General features: G+C 44.9%; 1 protein-coding gene across 2 annotated transcripts in view; it reads right to left on the minus strand.

The window, feature by feature from the left end:
- Positions 1-2837: 2837 nt before the first annotated feature.
- The window catches only part of CELF4 (CUGBP Elav-like family member 4), a 710355-nt gene continuing 696583 nt past the window's right edge, over positions 2838-16609 (minus strand). For both annotated transcript variants that reach the window (XM_088156391.1, XM_088156404.1), the window contains one exon: positions 2838-4203. The gene's annotated coding sequence lies outside the window, so the exon portion shown is untranslated. The remainder of the gene's footprint in view (positions 4204-16609) is intronic.

Genomic DNA, 16609 nt, shown 5'->3' on the forward strand with positions numbered 1-16609 from the left:
CCCTGATGTTCATGGGTGTTATCCCTTCAGAGGCCCTGGCAAGCACAGGATTCCCATAAAACAAAGAGATACAAAACCACAGACACACACACAAAAGGACTTGGCCTTGAGTCACGGGAAATCAGTCTTGGTTCTTTAACTCACAGGAATTTTGGGTGGCTCAGCTGAAAATGAGTAGGAGAAAAGGAATAGCAAAAAATGAAAGTGAGAAGACACAAACATAATAGCAGAAAGTGAGGAGAATGTTTTAGATATCAGAATAGTTAAAGTGTTTTTCATTGGAAGGGACTGGCAGCTCTGGGCTTTTCCTGCATGTTCTGAGCTCACACCTTTTTCTGGTGAGGACAGAAATCGTGCCAGTTTTCCATGGCCATTGCAGGGGATAAGGATGCTTGTCTTTACCACAGAGCTGTGTGAGCCAGCTGGACAGGTCTCTTTGAGGAGGAGGCAGTTCATTCCCTGTCTGCCTCTTTCCTGCTCCGTCCTTCTCCACCCCACTGTCACTGCACTGCCTTGAGAGGTCTGAGCTCTTCCTCAGATGAAGGTTTTGTTGAGGTCTGGTGGCAGACTGTGTTGGACATCTCTGAGTTCCTGCATGGAGCCAGGCAGGGCTTGCCTGGCTGGGAGGCAGCTGTTCTCAAACATGCTGTGCCTTTGGGCTGCTCTCTCACGGTGGTTTGTGTCTGTGTGATCCTGTGATTGCACCTTCACCCCTCTCCTTGTTACACTCAGCTCTTCCCAAAATGACTCCCCAGCTCTGTAAGACAAAGATTCTCTGGTTTGGGCAGTGGTTGAAAGGCGAGTAACAGCTGAAATTTATCCCCTGAAAATATTTGTCATTGGAAAATTGACTTTTTTTTCATTAAATGGAATAATTTTATAAACCAGTATCGGTTCTGTAGAATTGTTCCACTTTTTTTCTTTAACGAAAAGGTTTTCACCTTTTTTGGTTTTCTTTCCCATTTTGCTAATTTGAAAATTCTTATTATTGTTCAGTTTAAAACAGGAAGAGTTCTATAGAAATGTCTACCTGACAGAAGTTCTTCACTTTTTTGTTACTTTGGGTTGTAGAACAGTGAATAGGTCACAGCTGCTCACAGTATAGCACTCAAAGAAGAATACACCTTCACTTAGCCAGTCATGTGCTCCAAATAAATGAATGAGGCCACTAGTTTAATAGAGCTCTGTGTGATTGGGGGGGGGGGGGGAGGGAGGTGTTTTTGAGTTTGTGGGTTCAAACCTTCCTTTGGACTGCAAGATATTTGAGTTTTGCATTTCTTCTGAGTTTAAATCAGTACCCTGTAAATGAGGAAGGCAAAGGAGGAAGCGAGGGGATATGTCAGAGGATGGGGGTGCAGGGACAAGAAGAAGAAGAAGAAGAAGAAGAAGAAGAAGAAGAAGAAGAAGGTGAGCATGTGTGGGAGCTCCAATGTCAGTTTCATGATTCCTCCAGCTTGACTTTTAAAGGATCAAGTCTTCCAATTCTTACAGGATAGTCCCTAAGGCCATGTTAAGTCACCCTTGCAATTACTGTCTTTAAACAGAAAATTTGGAGTGCTTTAAGAGCATATTCCCTCATATTAAGAGACAGTACGGATGCGAAGCAGTGTGCTCCAGTGAGCTGGAGTTAACTCCCCATTTTTCCACCTCTGTGACTCCGGTACCAATCTCTGGTAATTTTGCTTTAGCAGCTCGGCTGCGGCGCGTTAAGTTGTGCTCTGTGAGGTGAGAACACGGGGATTGCTGCGGACCATGGCTCTGTGCTGAGCTGGGAGGGGCTGCAGCTCCCCCCACGTGTCAGGCACAAGTGTCTCAGGCTGAGCCTTTATGATAAATTAGGGAATGTGGTCAGCCAGAAACAGCCAGAGCGCTGTTTTATTAATCTGCGGGTGGATAACAATAAAAATGATGAAAGATCTAATCAGCTACATTATTACCTGGAGGTTGGTGGGGCCAGGAGAGAAGAGGGGTGTGTGGGTGATGTTGGTGCTGGGGAGAGTTCAAAGACAGGGAGAGGCAAGAGCATTGTCTTCAAGCACTGTCAGACAGTAAAACTGAGGGGGGAAAACCTTGCTAGAGATGATACCTTCAAAATTTTAGCCTTCAGCACCCCTTTCTCCTTTGCCACTTTACAGTTTTTTAAATCTGGGCTATTTTTTAGCAGACAAGCTGGCCATGAGTGCCTGACGCTCCCTGCCTCAGTTTCACCTTCCTGCAGTTCCCTTGGGCAAGGCCATGCCAGGACACCAAGATTCCTGTGTGCCAGAAGGTGGGGAATGCCCCTTTTCTGTTGTGCATTCTACTGGTGTGTCTTTAACTTCTTCTGCACTCCTTAGGAGACTTTGGTGATAGAAATTAGAGGGGTGGGCTACTCGGGCCCCTTTGTCATTCATTATAAGCTGGAGGGGTGTTGTACAGGGTGAGTGGGATGCTTATGGTGGTGGATAAAGCCTTTTGTGCATTCTCTGTGTCCCTTTTCAACTTAGGTACTTTTCTCTTTCTTTTGATATAGTGAGGTAAACACAATACAGGGGAGTCTGGTCTAAGTACCTGGATATGGAAGAACTGGAAGGCTCCAAGTCTCCATTAAAGCTTTGATGGGCTAGCATCACAAAGTCTTGCAGTCAACACATCTGTATGAAAACGCATTATAGGCAGATAAAGAGCCTCTGTTCTTCTCTCTCTGTCATATTTTGTGTATTATTTGCTTACAATTCATGTCTGTCTCATAGTCTCTGTGGTAAAAGCATATTGAGGAAAGTCATCTCCTTTCCCAGCAATTTTCTCAGCTTCTCTTGATCATTAACATGCTGGAAACCACTTGAAAGAAACACTGCAATTTTTTAAGGGATTTTATTCATTTATTCATCAAGGTTAAGGACCCTGAAAAACTGCTGTCTACATCTTTTAGCACTTACTTCTTTCAAATCTCATATACATTATAGTCCTCAATCTGGAGTTCTCTTTTGCTATGGGGTTTTCTCTGCTCGTATCTTCTGTTGCAGTCTGAATATACAATAAACCCCTTTAAAATTAGTTATACTGCTACAGTTGTCAGGAGAACTGAAGTAATCTCATGAATTTAGTAAGAATTCCAGGCTGTGAAACAGACACAATGAAATTCTCTCCTTCAGCCTTCTTGCCTCATTATTAAACCTTCAGTTTATAGTGTGCAGACAGTCGTGCACTATAATTGAGGTTGAATTGCCATTCTCATTATAAATCCCCCTTTCTCGTGTGCACATAACTTCAACCAACACATGGGCTGAAACTGTGTGCTCTCACTTTCAGCCCACAGTAGAATATTTAACTCTATGATCTATGGGCTTTAGCTCTGCTGCCATGGTCTGCTGCCCCATATATTTCACCATAACAAGAGCTTCTCTTGAGGTTAAAATACAAAAGTTGAACACTAGCAGGTGTGCCTGGCTTAGGCACCAGACTTGCAACTATATTTTGGGTAGCTGGTCCCTGGTGGGGGCAGTGGCATTTGCTAGCCAGCCATCTGAGAGGGTGGGTTTTTTTCAACACCCTATCAGACAGTTTCAGTAAAAATTGTCTCTCTGAAGCCTTGAAAAGCAGCTGTTCCTCCCCACTGGCTGGACAGAAATTTAGGCGTTCCCTTCATTCACTGCCTAGGACTTAGATACAGGTGAGATCCAGCAAAACTATCCCCCTGCTTCCTTCTTCTGTGAGGGTGAAGCCTGCAAGCCTGCTCTGAACCTCAGTAGGGAATCCAAAACTGTTGACTGGATCCACTTGGACTCTGGACAATTCTGTTAAGCCCCCAATGCCAGGAGCAAGGAGCTCCTTTCCTCCCTACGTGTTCTGACTCCCCTCTGCTTTTCTGCCAATGCTGGCACGAGGAGGGAAGAGCTGGGATGCAGTTTTACACACCTTGGTATCAAATCCTCTGAGAAAAGGTCAGTTCAGGTGGACAGTTCAGTGTTGCATCTCAGTCTGCAGCCAGGAAGAGCAGAAAGGAGCAGACTCGTGGCTGCAGCACTCAAGGAGGAAGCGAAGGTTTGGGGTTTGGACCTCGGTGCTGGTCTTTGTCACAGGTTTTGTGCATGCAATCTGATGGTGCAGTCAGGTCTGATGACTAGAGCTCTGCTGACCCAAACAGTGATGATCTCAGACTCAGATGTTGGTATTGGCAGCTAGATGGGACCATTTCCACTATAACAACGACTGAAGTGATGCCTGCAATGAAATAAAACAGAATATCTACAGACAAACCATGCTGCAGTGTCCTGGGAACATCTCACTCCATGTATTGTCCACTCTCCACAGGCAGAGGAAGAGTTTCCCTGCCCAGCTTCAGCACAGTGACTTCTCTCAAGCTGCTCCATAGAGAAGGCTCAAAAGCTGAGCTTTGCCAGAAACTCTTGCTCAGAGCTTGTGGAGAAGAGTGAAATATGAAGGATAAAGAAATACTGGTATTTATCAAAAAACCGGAGCCAAAAGATTTCTGTCAAGTGTTGGTTGTTGTTGGTTTGTTTGTTTTTTATCATATATTTATAATGGGGGGAAGGAGGTGGAGGAAAGACTCTTGCTTGTAAAGGGATTTGTCACTTTGGGAAGTATGAGGCAGAGAAACAAAACGACAGCTTACAGCCAGGGGAACCATGGAGCAAGACCAGTCCTGTCTGAAGACAGCTGGCTTAGGGGAGTGTTTTTGATGCCTCTGTCGCAGAGTCCATGGTTTTTCACTAAATCCCTCCCTCTGCCCTCGCTGCCATGGTCCAACACCTGCTCAGGGAGTAGACAGGAGCAGTGAGGGAAGCTGCTGCCATTTATCCCCACAGTTTATTACCCACCCTTCATTCCTGCAGCAGAGGGGGGAACCTCTGCCTGTCTCTGGAAGTCTGGCATCTCATCAGTTTTCCTTGGTCTGTGCTCCAGACTCCCCTCCATCCCCCTGATACGTGAGGGTGCCCATGGCAGGGGCTGGGGATGCAGGAGCACGTGGCAGGACCTGAGGACACCATGGCAATGTTTGCAGAGCTCATCTGCCAGTGCCTGCATCCCTGTTCTCCTCCAGGCAGATGGCTCAGCTTTCTCACACCTCTCCCCCACTTTCTTTGCTCTCCAAGCTCCACTTGTGGGAGTTGAAAGTGAAGTGACAGAGCCCAAGGGAAAGGGGAAAATACAGTCTGTGTCTCTGAAAATGTAAAAGGGACCCTTCTGTGTATTTTGTTCCACTCCTGATACTCATCCCTGTCCCCAGCTGAACTGCTGTGACCAACTGCACTGAGAATTTTGCTCCAAAAGTGCAGTGGAGATGAGAAAAAAGCTAAGGGGGGGACGGGGAGGAAAGTGACTCCTATGCTGCTGTCAATGGGAATTTTCTTTGACATGAACTTTATTTTGGGTGACAGGGCTTAATATCTTCCTTAATGCTGCTCCCTGCATTTCAGGTCCACTCATCGTGGGCTGCCCTCTCTGGGAGCAGGAGGTGTTCCCCTGTGTTTTGTGACAGTGTCAGGCATCCTGACATTTAGGCAAAGCATTTCTAGCACTGTTTCCCTCATTCCCAGTGGCAGGAGGGGCTGGGCAGGAGCTCTCCAGGCTGCCCTGTATCACTGGGCTTAGCAGCTCCTTTCAAATCCTTTCCCTAAGAAGAACTAATGGTGATCACTGTCCACATGTGCCTGGGCTGGACAGGGTTTTAAGAAGGAGGTAGTGTGCAATAAGATAGCTCTGAGCTTTGCTGACAGAGCTATCCCTGGGAGCCCTGTGAAGGTTTTCTGCAGCCACCAGAGCTGTTCTGAATTTTTAATGAATTTGAAAATCATGCCTCAAGCTCGGTCTGTCCAGAGACATTGTGTAACAAAGAATCACCTCCAGTGAACACTCAGCCCAGAAAATGAATATAGGATGTTTTGAGTAATTCCAAATTTATCTGTTCAAACACTGTTGCTAAGAAAATTCTGCTGCTGTCCAGTTGTGACCATCTGATGAAAGCTTACATGCAAGACAGTAAAGGGCACACATTTTAGGCTGAGCGGTTGGCTGGATTTGTGTATAAGTTTGTAGGTGTGGGGATATAAGAAATAGATGAAGATAAATGTCAACATAAAACACAAAAATTTCTGTGGGATTCTGCTCATCCCACTCCACCTTATTATTATGCTTAGCCGTCCTTTGATGAACTGACCAACCTCTGCAGAACTGTTGTAGCAAAAGAAGGGCAGCATATTGGGTGTGTTGTCTGTCAGGCACTGTCACTGAGCTGACCTGAATAGTTGTCACGTATTGGTTTTGTTTTATTGTTGTTGCTCAGCTTGATTTTAAGCTTTGTGGGCAACACCGTTTTGTCTATGTTCCTGCAGTGAGGGCTTTTAGGCACACAGAGTGTGACAAGTCAGATTATGACCACTGGGGAAGGACAAATCTTTCCTGATGAAATATTTTTCACGAAGGTCTGTTCTGACTCCTTCTCTATCCTTCAAGTCCTTTGTAATCACTAGTAAGAAAAAGCACTGAATTTTGAGCTTGCTGGACTTAAAGGACTTCATTATTGGTTGTACACGTCAAGGTCCATGTGAATTGCTGCAGTACCTGACAAAACTCAGTTTGTGTAAGCAATTCTTCCATCCTCCCATCCTGTGCCATTGGTTCTTTTCCTTCACCAAGTGCCATTTCCCATGAAATACTGAAATATCTTGCTAGCTGGAAACTTTTCAGTCAAGTTTTGCTGCTTTTGATTGAACAGTTTTCTGTTCTGTTTCTGTTTTCATTAAAAGTTTATATATTTTCAATATTTTGGCCCCATCTGGGCTGAAAAATGTACATTTTGCAGGCTGAAATTTTATTTTTTTTCCCCTCCTCACTGTGGTCTGCTATAGAGATGTGTGGGAGATTTGGCTCCTTCCTTCTTTCCCAGCAAAGTTCAAGTAGGTCAAATGCTACCACCGATGTTCTAACTTTATCTTTACTCCTTCAAATCCCCACCAGCCTCCTGGACTTGACTTTACAAGTCCTTTCATGTCACTTCAGACTGTGGTAGGAGGAAGTGAAAATTACGGGCCACAGGCAGGGTTCCAAAAAATGCTCTCTCTCTCTCTCTGTCTCAGAAAGGGGCTGGCATCTTTCCACGGGCCTTCATTGTATTTTATAGCCATACTACAGTATTTAACAGCATAATTTAGTAAGTGTCGGTACTCCATCGTGGAGTGTGGAGAAACTGTCTCATTCAACCCCTGGCGACGTGTGCCTACTCAAATAATGCACCGTGAGGTAAAGTTAATGCTTTCTGGAAATGGAATTGGAGTCAGAAATGCCCTTTTTGGCCATCAGCGTAAATACTGTTGTCATCCTGATCAGCAAGCAGAATTCAAAACCTTTTGCCCTTAAAAGGTGACTCTCTCTCATGCTTTAATTAATCCCCCACCAACATATGAAATAATTCAAGAAAATCAAAGTCCTTGCCATGGATTAAAAGCATATCCTAAAAGTATCTGAAGACCTGCTGGAATACAAAATCTTACTGAAACTGTATCTCACCCTTTTGACTATGGTGCCTCTTCATTCCTTGTGTGCTTTTAATGCTTGGGGGAAGATAGGTCTGGCTGGGATCCTAGATTGCCATCTGATTTAGGGATGGGAAAACAATGACTCTTCTGGGCTGTCAGAGACCATTTCATGTTTACCTCGGCTGTGCAGCTGCCATCTGTGTCTTACTTTGATTATCAGGGAGGTCAGCTGTCAAATGGAGTAGGAGGAGGCAGCAGTTGCATAAGAAGCTGGTCAGATATCATCTCCTGAAGTGATTTTACTATGTTCTTCAGACCAGAAAGCTGCAATAGTCCATCATCATTTCTCTTTGCCTTACCAGACTCTGTACTGGGATTAAAAAACCCAACAACCCAAACATCAAATCCATGTAAAAAATCATTCATCATACTTTCAGTCATAATGTCAAGCCTTTCCTGCAGAACTGGTGCTGTTTGGTTTATGCTGTATTGATTTCTGACTTGTAGCCAGGTTTAAGTTGAAGTTTCCTGGCCTGTCAGCCAGGGAGCAGTGGGAGTTCCCTTAGCTTGAAGTCTGTGCCTGGAAGGTGTGAGTAGCTCACAGGTGGTACAGGTGGACCAGGCCTGGTGAGGACAGCCAGTGATGGATTATTATTATTATTATTATTATTATTATTATTATTATTATTATTATTATTATTATTATTATTATTATTATTATTATTATTATTATTATTATTATATTATTGTATATTATTACCCTGGTATCTCTGGGAAACCACCTATTCTCCACTGGGTGGAACTGTAGCTGCTCTGTGGGGCAGAGCAGTTCCTCATAATGTGTGCTGAGGTCCTGGTCCCAGTATTTCTCTGGGTGACTGCTTTTGTGCTCACCAGTCACTCTACCCACACTGGTTTGCCTTGAAGAGAAACCCAGTCCATAAAGGAGATGCAGCAAACCCTGGTCCAGGCTGGACAGTGGTGAGGAGAGGGGCTGCACTGGGGACAGTCCCACAGCACAGGTATGATTGTGGTCATACAAATTTATCTGTGTAGCCTTTAATAGCTTTAATTCGTGGGAGTAACAAGGGATATACCCAGAAGGCCCAACCTGATTTCAGCAGGAGGCTGGATGAGAAAACCACAGAGGTCCTTTCCATCAGCTCTGCCGTGATTTGGGGCCACACCTGCCCTCATGGGGAGGTTCAGAGGGTTGGTGTCCATCATGGTAACATACTCACACATCTGTGCACACCTACCACAGAATCATGAAACATCCCATGTTGGAAGACACCTAGAAAGTTTGTGTGGTCCAAATTTTCATGGGAAAGGGATCTTAGATGAGATTATCTAGCACCCAGAAGAATACAATGGCATGTTGAAAACCCCCAGTGATGGAGACTCTACCACATCCCAGGGGAGGTTGTTCCAGTGATTGATTGTTTTCACTGCAAAAAAGTCTTTCCTATGTTGAGAACAAACTTCTCCTGGTGCAACTTGTACTTGTTTAGTACAAAGAAAACTTTGTCTTCTCCCGAAGCTCCCTGTGAAGTCTGTCCTCTTTGTAGCCACTTGAAATTAATAGAATCATTCCTCTCTAGCCTCCACCTGAAATTGTAGAAGCAGGCAGGGTTGTGTTGTAACGAGAATGAGCTAGCTGGGCAATGGACTCTCTATTTTTAGAAGTCCTTTGTAAATCTCAAAACCAGTATGAGGCAAAGGCATATGCCATTTCACAAATGGGTAAAGCGAAGTGATGCAACCCAGAAACGATGCTGAGCAGCACTGCCACAGGCTAAGCACTGGTCCATAACCTCCTCTCAAGATGGCATGTGGCTTGGTAACTGTCCAGCTTCACCATCTGCAGAGACTGAAACTCAATTGCTGTTAACGAGAATGAAATTATGGCGATATTAGCATAATTAAAATGAGAAGAATCCTAGTTCGGGGATGATTGATACCCCTGGAAAGCTTTGGATGGAGGCAGAAAAGGCAGGTCCAAGACTGTTGGCTCAGATGTTATTTACCTGCATGATTTCTCCAGGTATGGGGGGAAATGTCCTCAACAAAAAAGGCAGAAAAAAAGAGAAAAGCTTAATGTGGCTAGTGACTGGTATTAAATAAATGATGCATGTTGGCAGAGCGATAGATGAGAATAGCGGAAAACACATTGTGAAAGGAACCAGAAGAATTGCTGTCATAAATCTCCCCAAACTATTTCAGCCTGAAAGAGGCTTGAAACTAAGCAGGTTACTAGGAGCATAAGGAAGGGGGCTTTAGAAGAAACCCATGGCCCTGTAGGCTCATTGACACAAGTTTTGCCCGTGTGTCCACCCTCTTGGAAGAGGAGAAATGCATGGCCAGGGAAAGGAAAGGTTTGTGGAAGTGTGACATTGCCACTTGGGTTGTTTGTCTCTTGGGTTTTATTTTTTATTTGAGGCAGGTTAAAAGAGCTCCAGGTGTTCTCTCTAGAAAGAAAGAGATTAGAAGGCAACATTAATCAAGTTTACAACATATTCAAACAAGTAGATAAAGAGGAAAGAAAAAAATACCCTGAAATGCTTTTGTAATGAATGCATATTTTAGCTGAAGAATTCACAGGGGTCGACATGTATATATGCAAAACTAGGGTTAGAAGACAAAGTGGGATTATTTTCTAAGCTCATAAATAATTTAACTGTTAGAAGAAAAATGCAGAGCTTTCTGTTGATCTTATTGCCAAAGAAATGACTTTAGGCCTGATAAGGCAAAGGGCTAAAGGTGTTTTCACACAGAAGAATGACAGAGCATAGCTGTTTGTCTATTACAGCTTGTCACACCAGTCGTGGATTTTATTGGGTAAAAGATGGGCATGTAGGGACAGGATATTCTGGCTCCTTTGACACACTAAAATTGCAGTTTCTTGTTGACTTTTGTAAGGTGTTCACTGAAAACAGTTGTAAATGTTCCTATTAACTTATTTTGCTGCAGAAAGAGGCCCTTGTTGAATGCCTTTCACAACTCAGTTGGAAAGACATGGGAGGAGCTTTATAAAAGACCAGCCACTGGAAAAAATTGTGGAGCACTGTGCCTTCTTCTCTGGTGTTTCCAGTCACTGTAAAAATGGTACCATTTCATAGTGGCCAGGGCAGGTCATACAAGAGTCTTGTGATCTGTTTAGCATATGCAGTGCTACATGCCACCCTCAGATCCACTCAGCCTCCACACCAGAGTTTAGTCATGCAGTGAAGTGGCTGAAGATCTCAAAATCTGTGTTCCATTTCTGTTCTTGCCATGTGATGCTGCCCAATACCTGTCCCTCTGGCTCAAACTCCAGTTTTTCCCCTCATCTATATTTGTCCTTGAATTTGTATTTCCAGAAAGTGGGAGAAGCTGGATTGACACCCCTTAAATCCTCCTTTCCTGTGAACCTGTGGCCTCTTGGCCTTAACACACCTCAAATCTGTTGCCTGGAAGTTGCTGCTGCTCAGCTCAGGGTAGAGGTGCACAGAAACCAGCCTTTCTCTCCTGCCTGCAGTCCCTGATGTGTGCCCTCTCTGAGGCTATTTCAAACCCTGAGTACAAACCATGGCTAATCCCTTTCACTTCCCGCTTCACTTGGCTTCTCTCAGTCCCTCCCCGGTGACATGTGCTGGTTTCCATCTGCACGGAAGATGTTTCCTAATTTAGCCAGGTGTGATGCTTGGCCATGACCAACCTGTGGGACAGGTGAGGTGGCTCTGTGGGTTCAGGCCCTGGAGGACCAACTAGTGAGAAGTGACATTTCATGCTTTTCCTGGGTCCCTAGCTGAAAATACAACAAAAAAGCACCAGCTGGGCTCATGAGCTGTGATTGGGACCCCTCTGATCCAGGACCACCAAGGACTTCACATGATCTGGGTAGAGGCAAAGCCTTGTCCAGTCAGGCCAAGTTTATCCTCTCACCTCAGCTGCAGACCTTGGCCTGCTGTTCTTCACTGTTTGTGGTTTGTGGGGAGGAAATGCTCCTTTAAATCTGATGCATGAAAACCTGTCCTGGAATTTGGCATTTCGTGGTATCCGTCTCTCTGTGGAAGGAAAAATTCCCCAGTCTCTGGTTAAACTGGACTTGAACTGTTAGTCTTTCAGGCAAATGTGTTGTTTTATGTGGATTCCTTACTTCTAGAAAATAGAAAACCCCTTAAATGTCCAGTATTTCACTCAATCTCAGCCCCCTCCCAGCACTGCAAAAGTTTGGTAATCAAGGAGAGAAAAAATTTACTTAGTAAAGCTTTAAGGTCAGGCTTTTGGGCTGGAAACTGAAAAGTGTAAATAATCCAGATACAGGACAAGTCCTGCTTAAACTATAGAGCTTAATTTGCAGAGCCAGGTAGCTCTCTAGCTCTTTTTCCAAGTTTGGCTCAGATTATTTTATACAACCAGAACAGAACAGCATTTTTGACATTTAAGTGGAATGCTTAGGCCAATGACTGTTCCCACACATAGGGTCAGCCTGCTCTCCTCAGTCTTGTGTGTCTCAGTCTAAATCTCATGTTCCATCCCTTATCCCACACTTGGCTGCTTGCTGCTAATCAGCTATCAGAGTTGTGCACAGGGACTCAGACCCCCTTTGGCACTTGGGCTCTGGAACACAATTAGAGGTGTTTGGGATAGCTGTCCCTTGGAGTTAGGAGAGCTGGATCTAGAGGGGAAAGTATCTCATCAGCCTCCTGGTTGCCAGCCCTTAAAACAAACCAGCCTGCACCCCAGAGCAGCCCAGATCTGCTGCACTTGTGTGAAATGTGGTGCCAAGTGTAGTTTGCTGGTTATTGTGAGAAATTTGTGTCGTCCTGCATGCACTGGGGTTGTTACAGGAAGCAGCAGTAACAGAACAGACCGAGTGGAAGGAGTTAAACAAGGATAAGTTGGGCTGACACTTTTCATCTGTGCTTGTGTGCCATTGTAACAGTGGCTGGGGGCTTCTATTGGCTTGGCTTAAAAAAGACATTGCTAATGTCTAACACTTGATGACAGATGGTTCACCAATGCTGCTAGGCCCATTGTCTCACTTAATAGCTCTTTGTTCTAGCTGAAAGAAGGTAATCTTTTCTTGTAGGAGTTGGTAGGAGGATCTGTGTACAATATGCATTCTGACAACCGTTCCAGTTTTGGAGCCTGTTCTGTAGCTCGCTGAAGCGGAATCATCTCTCACCCTCTGTAGGAGGGACTCACAAAGGAGGCATCACAGTCATGATGCCTAATTTGTGGGTGTTTTGCTATCTGGTAGGACTCACCACACTGAATTAGGCAATTGCATTCTCTGTGCTGTGTATGGAAGAAAATAAAATATGTGATGCGATTTGCCTCGAAGGGTGAAGAGAAATTTAAGGCCTCTCTCTGTGTTGAGGGGAGAGGTACCCAATTTTGGGATGTCAGGCTGTGGTTCTCCACTGGGGAGAGTTAACCTACCCACTCACCAGCTGACTGCAAACCTGCATGTGTGTATCTCCTCTTTATGAGAGCTGAAAGCAATTGCTGAAAGCAATAGCTGCAACCCAGCAATGATTACACCTCAAGAAAATGCCACGAGGGGCAGACTAGGGAGTACCAAGGTGAGAGCTGGTGTCCTATATAATGTATATCATATTCAGGAGTGGTGTTAGGAGCCTGGTTCTCCTATGAGTGGTTATAGAATCACTCACTTCCTGACTCCATTACTATTTCCACCTTTTTAAACAAGACGAGGCAAATCAATGAGAGGTGTTGTAAACACCTCCCTGGACTGAACCTACCATTTTATAATCAGGGCCATCTTTTGTGTCACAGGAGTCTCAGGGGGCAAACTTCATCTGGATGGGAAGAATCTGAACCTGCTCTTCTTGTGTCTCATGTGAGTGCACTGTGCCCTGCAAGGTGCAGGAGGAGGGCATGTGCTTACCTACACCTGTGCAAGGAAACACCCTCCCACATCTTTCTTGCTGGAGGTGGTCCATGCCAAGTTCAGAACTTACCAGACTGAGGCCCAGAACTCAGGACAGCTCATGAATGCCGTGGTGAGAGGATGTTTGTTTTGAGGGTGTTTCTTCTCACCAGCATTTTTTGTGTGTTTACCTGTGCTGACATTACAGAGGCTCCTCAGAGGCAATGTGGGGAAGGTTTCAGGTTGTCTGGGCATTAACAGAAGCTTGCACAATGGTGAGGGCAAGTATGCAGAGGGATGAGGTTCTGAGAAACCTGATCCAGCCCCTGCTCACTGCAGGGGGGTTGGACTAGATGGCCTATAAAGGTTTCTCCCAGCTCAATTCCATCGTTCTATGAGACACCAGAGTGACCTCATAGTCTTAATAAATGAAGCACAAGAGCTGATTTGGAAGCTTCTGGGTGTGTTCTGGGGATGTGTCTGCTCTAATGTGGGTGTTTACTGTAGTGAGAGAGTAGCTGTGGTATTGAAGCCTGTTTTAAGAACTGATTTCCTCAACAAGTAGACAGCAATGCTATTCCAAATTTTCAGGCTCATCAGTTGGCTGCCTTGAGTTTGCAGCCTATTCCCATTTCACTGGCTCTGGAGTGGCAGGACAAGTCCAAATGAGCTTTGCTAAGGAGTATCAGCAGCTTCCTTCTCCAAGTGGTGCAGAACACAATCTTGCACAGTGTGGCACTGAAGCACCTGGTGATGAGTTTCCCCGTCTGCCAATCCTCCTGTGATGTGTGAGTTATTTCTAGGATCACAAACACTTTCATGGTTCTAGGCCTATGGGACAGTCGCTGCCCCCAGATCATATTTGGGACTGGGAGAAGTGTGTTGTTGGAAACTGAAATATTGGAGGTGGAAAAGTCTTGACCTTGCTTTGCAAGGACATTTCCAAACGTTATTTTAACATTTGTTATACAAAGGGAAAACAGGCAGAACTCTGCAGCCTTGCTCAAGTCCATATTATCCTTTAATAAAATAAAGTTTTCTAATGGACATCTGCCTAGAGTGGGATGGAAGTGGGCAGAGGAATTGTTTCACCTTGTGTGTGCAAAGGGAGAGTGGCTCAGTGCCTATGTCAAGAAGTGCTGATATGGAAAAATGACTCCAGGAGGGTATGAACTGCTTTCTTAGGGATATGAAAATGTGATTCTTGTTGCATTGTATTGTGAGGTGTCTTCATGGGACTCCCCAAAGAATGACAGCAAACCACGTACCAAAGTTTGCCTTGGTATACCTTCATGGGTATGGGATTGAAGTTTACTATAATCACAGTGGTACCAAGGAACACATTGGTGAAAGATAAATGTTTGTCCTTTAAAAAACCCTTTTGTTTCATGTAACGTGACCTAGAAACTACAAACTAGAGAGAGGAGCCAGCATCAAACATGCAGTGGCTTTTGAAGCTCTGTAATGCAGTGCTCTGTGTGCTGGTGTACTCAGACATGCAGCTATAGGCTTTCAGGTTGACCTGGCCTCTCTCTTCATTTTCATTGCTTCAGATTGGGGTGTTTCTTTGGATAATAGCCTGCCCCAAAAGCACAGCCCCATCTCGAAACAGGCATGTGCTGCAATTTGTTTTGCTTTACAGCACCCACAGAGTAAATGGATGAACTTCTGGAGAGAAGCATGGAGTCTCTCTGAGACAAGCACTTAAATCAGGGCTGGTATGTCTGTACAGCCCAGAGAAGGACGTTTTAACCACTTGTAAGCCACATTTGTGCTTCAGCCCATTCTTTCTAGTATGTGCCTCTACCACAGCCAGAGAGCTGAGTATGGCAAGTACCCATCACTTGGTTTAGGCAACAGTGTGGTGACAGCAGTGGTTTATTTCCCAGCACACCAGTGTAAATGAACCTCCAGCAGGCTGACAGCCTTGTGGTGCTTCCCTGTTCACTGGAGGCTGAACTTGGAGATCTGGCCACTTTTTGAGCTTGCAGTGTAATGCATGGGCATGTCCCAGGAGAAAGGTCAGGACCAGGCATGGTCTCTCTTGTGTCACTGGTTCTCCCTGCTGGTCCTCACATCCAGTTTTCCCAACCCAGTAACCCCAGAGGTATCTCTGAAAAGTGAAACATTTTTGGGGTGTTGACCTAAGTCATAGAGTCATCTTTAATAGTGTTTTCTGGTCTCCCCTTGGGAGCTGATTGTCCTTCAACACTGGATATTTTATCTGCTATTGCAGGGTACCTGAAACAAGACTAAATCTTGTATCACAATCATCAGTCAACAGCCCCCAGCTGTATCTCATTGGCCAGAAGTGTTCCCAGCTGGATGCCCCAGGGGTGCAGCCCATCCTGCTTGGATGACATGGATGTGTTCTTGCAGATCCATCAGGATGTGACTCACACTGCAGAGAGACAGCATCTACCTCAAGCAGGGTAGGGAAGAGCTCTGGGGACACTGAAGGTCACAGAGGAGGGTATGGAAGGTGGCCTGAGAAGTGGAGAGACAGTCAGGCAGCATCTTTTAGTTCTCCTTTTGCTATACCAGTTTGGGAAATTGAGTCTTCCCTGTTTGTTGTGAGGTTTTCTTCCTTCAACTAGTGATTTTCATCAGCCCTTCCCCATGCTTTATTCTCAACCTGGCCCAGGTAAGAGGCTGTGTTTTTGTCTGTTCATCCCTGCAGCTCAGGACAGGATGCTGAATGACCTCTGGAATAGAAACCTCTTCTTACTGGAGATCTATTCCTCATTTTCTCTCTCAGTGACATCTGAGACCAGTTCCCACATTTCTAGCCTACTCTGTCCTCTGCAGAGCATCTTCTCTGCTGGAAAGCAGGGATGGGTTTGGTGTATGTGCTCTTCTGTATTTGCCTTTACCTTCAGAAGAAAAGCAAATACTGACAGTGTTCCCTCCTTGTATTCATCATCTTATTTATATTTCATATATTTCTACTGCCCTGAACAGACTTAAGTAATTGATAGTATTAATAATAGGAGTTTCTACTAATAGAACTCCTTCCAATAGAGTTCAAATTATGGACAAGCATATTACTCTCATTTAGAGGTGGATTTAGCCTGTGCAGCTTGTCCAAATGCAGACATGGCTGCAAGAATCAGGGAGAAAATGCAAAGGCTCCTGATCTCAGCCCCAACCTCAGCTCAGATGATGTGGTACATCTGTTTCAGGGGAAAGGAAAATAACCATTCAAAAGACAAGATGTGAGGGATGCTGAGGAAGAAATTGAGCCTCATCTCTG

This window comes from Sturnus vulgaris, chromosome Z (genome assembly GCF_052056855.1).
Source record: "Sturnus vulgaris isolate bStuVul1 chromosome Z, bStuVul1.hap1, whole genome shotgun sequence".
NCBI classification, from domain to species: domain Eukaryota; kingdom Metazoa; phylum Chordata; class Aves; order Passeriformes; family Sturnidae; genus Sturnus; species Sturnus vulgaris.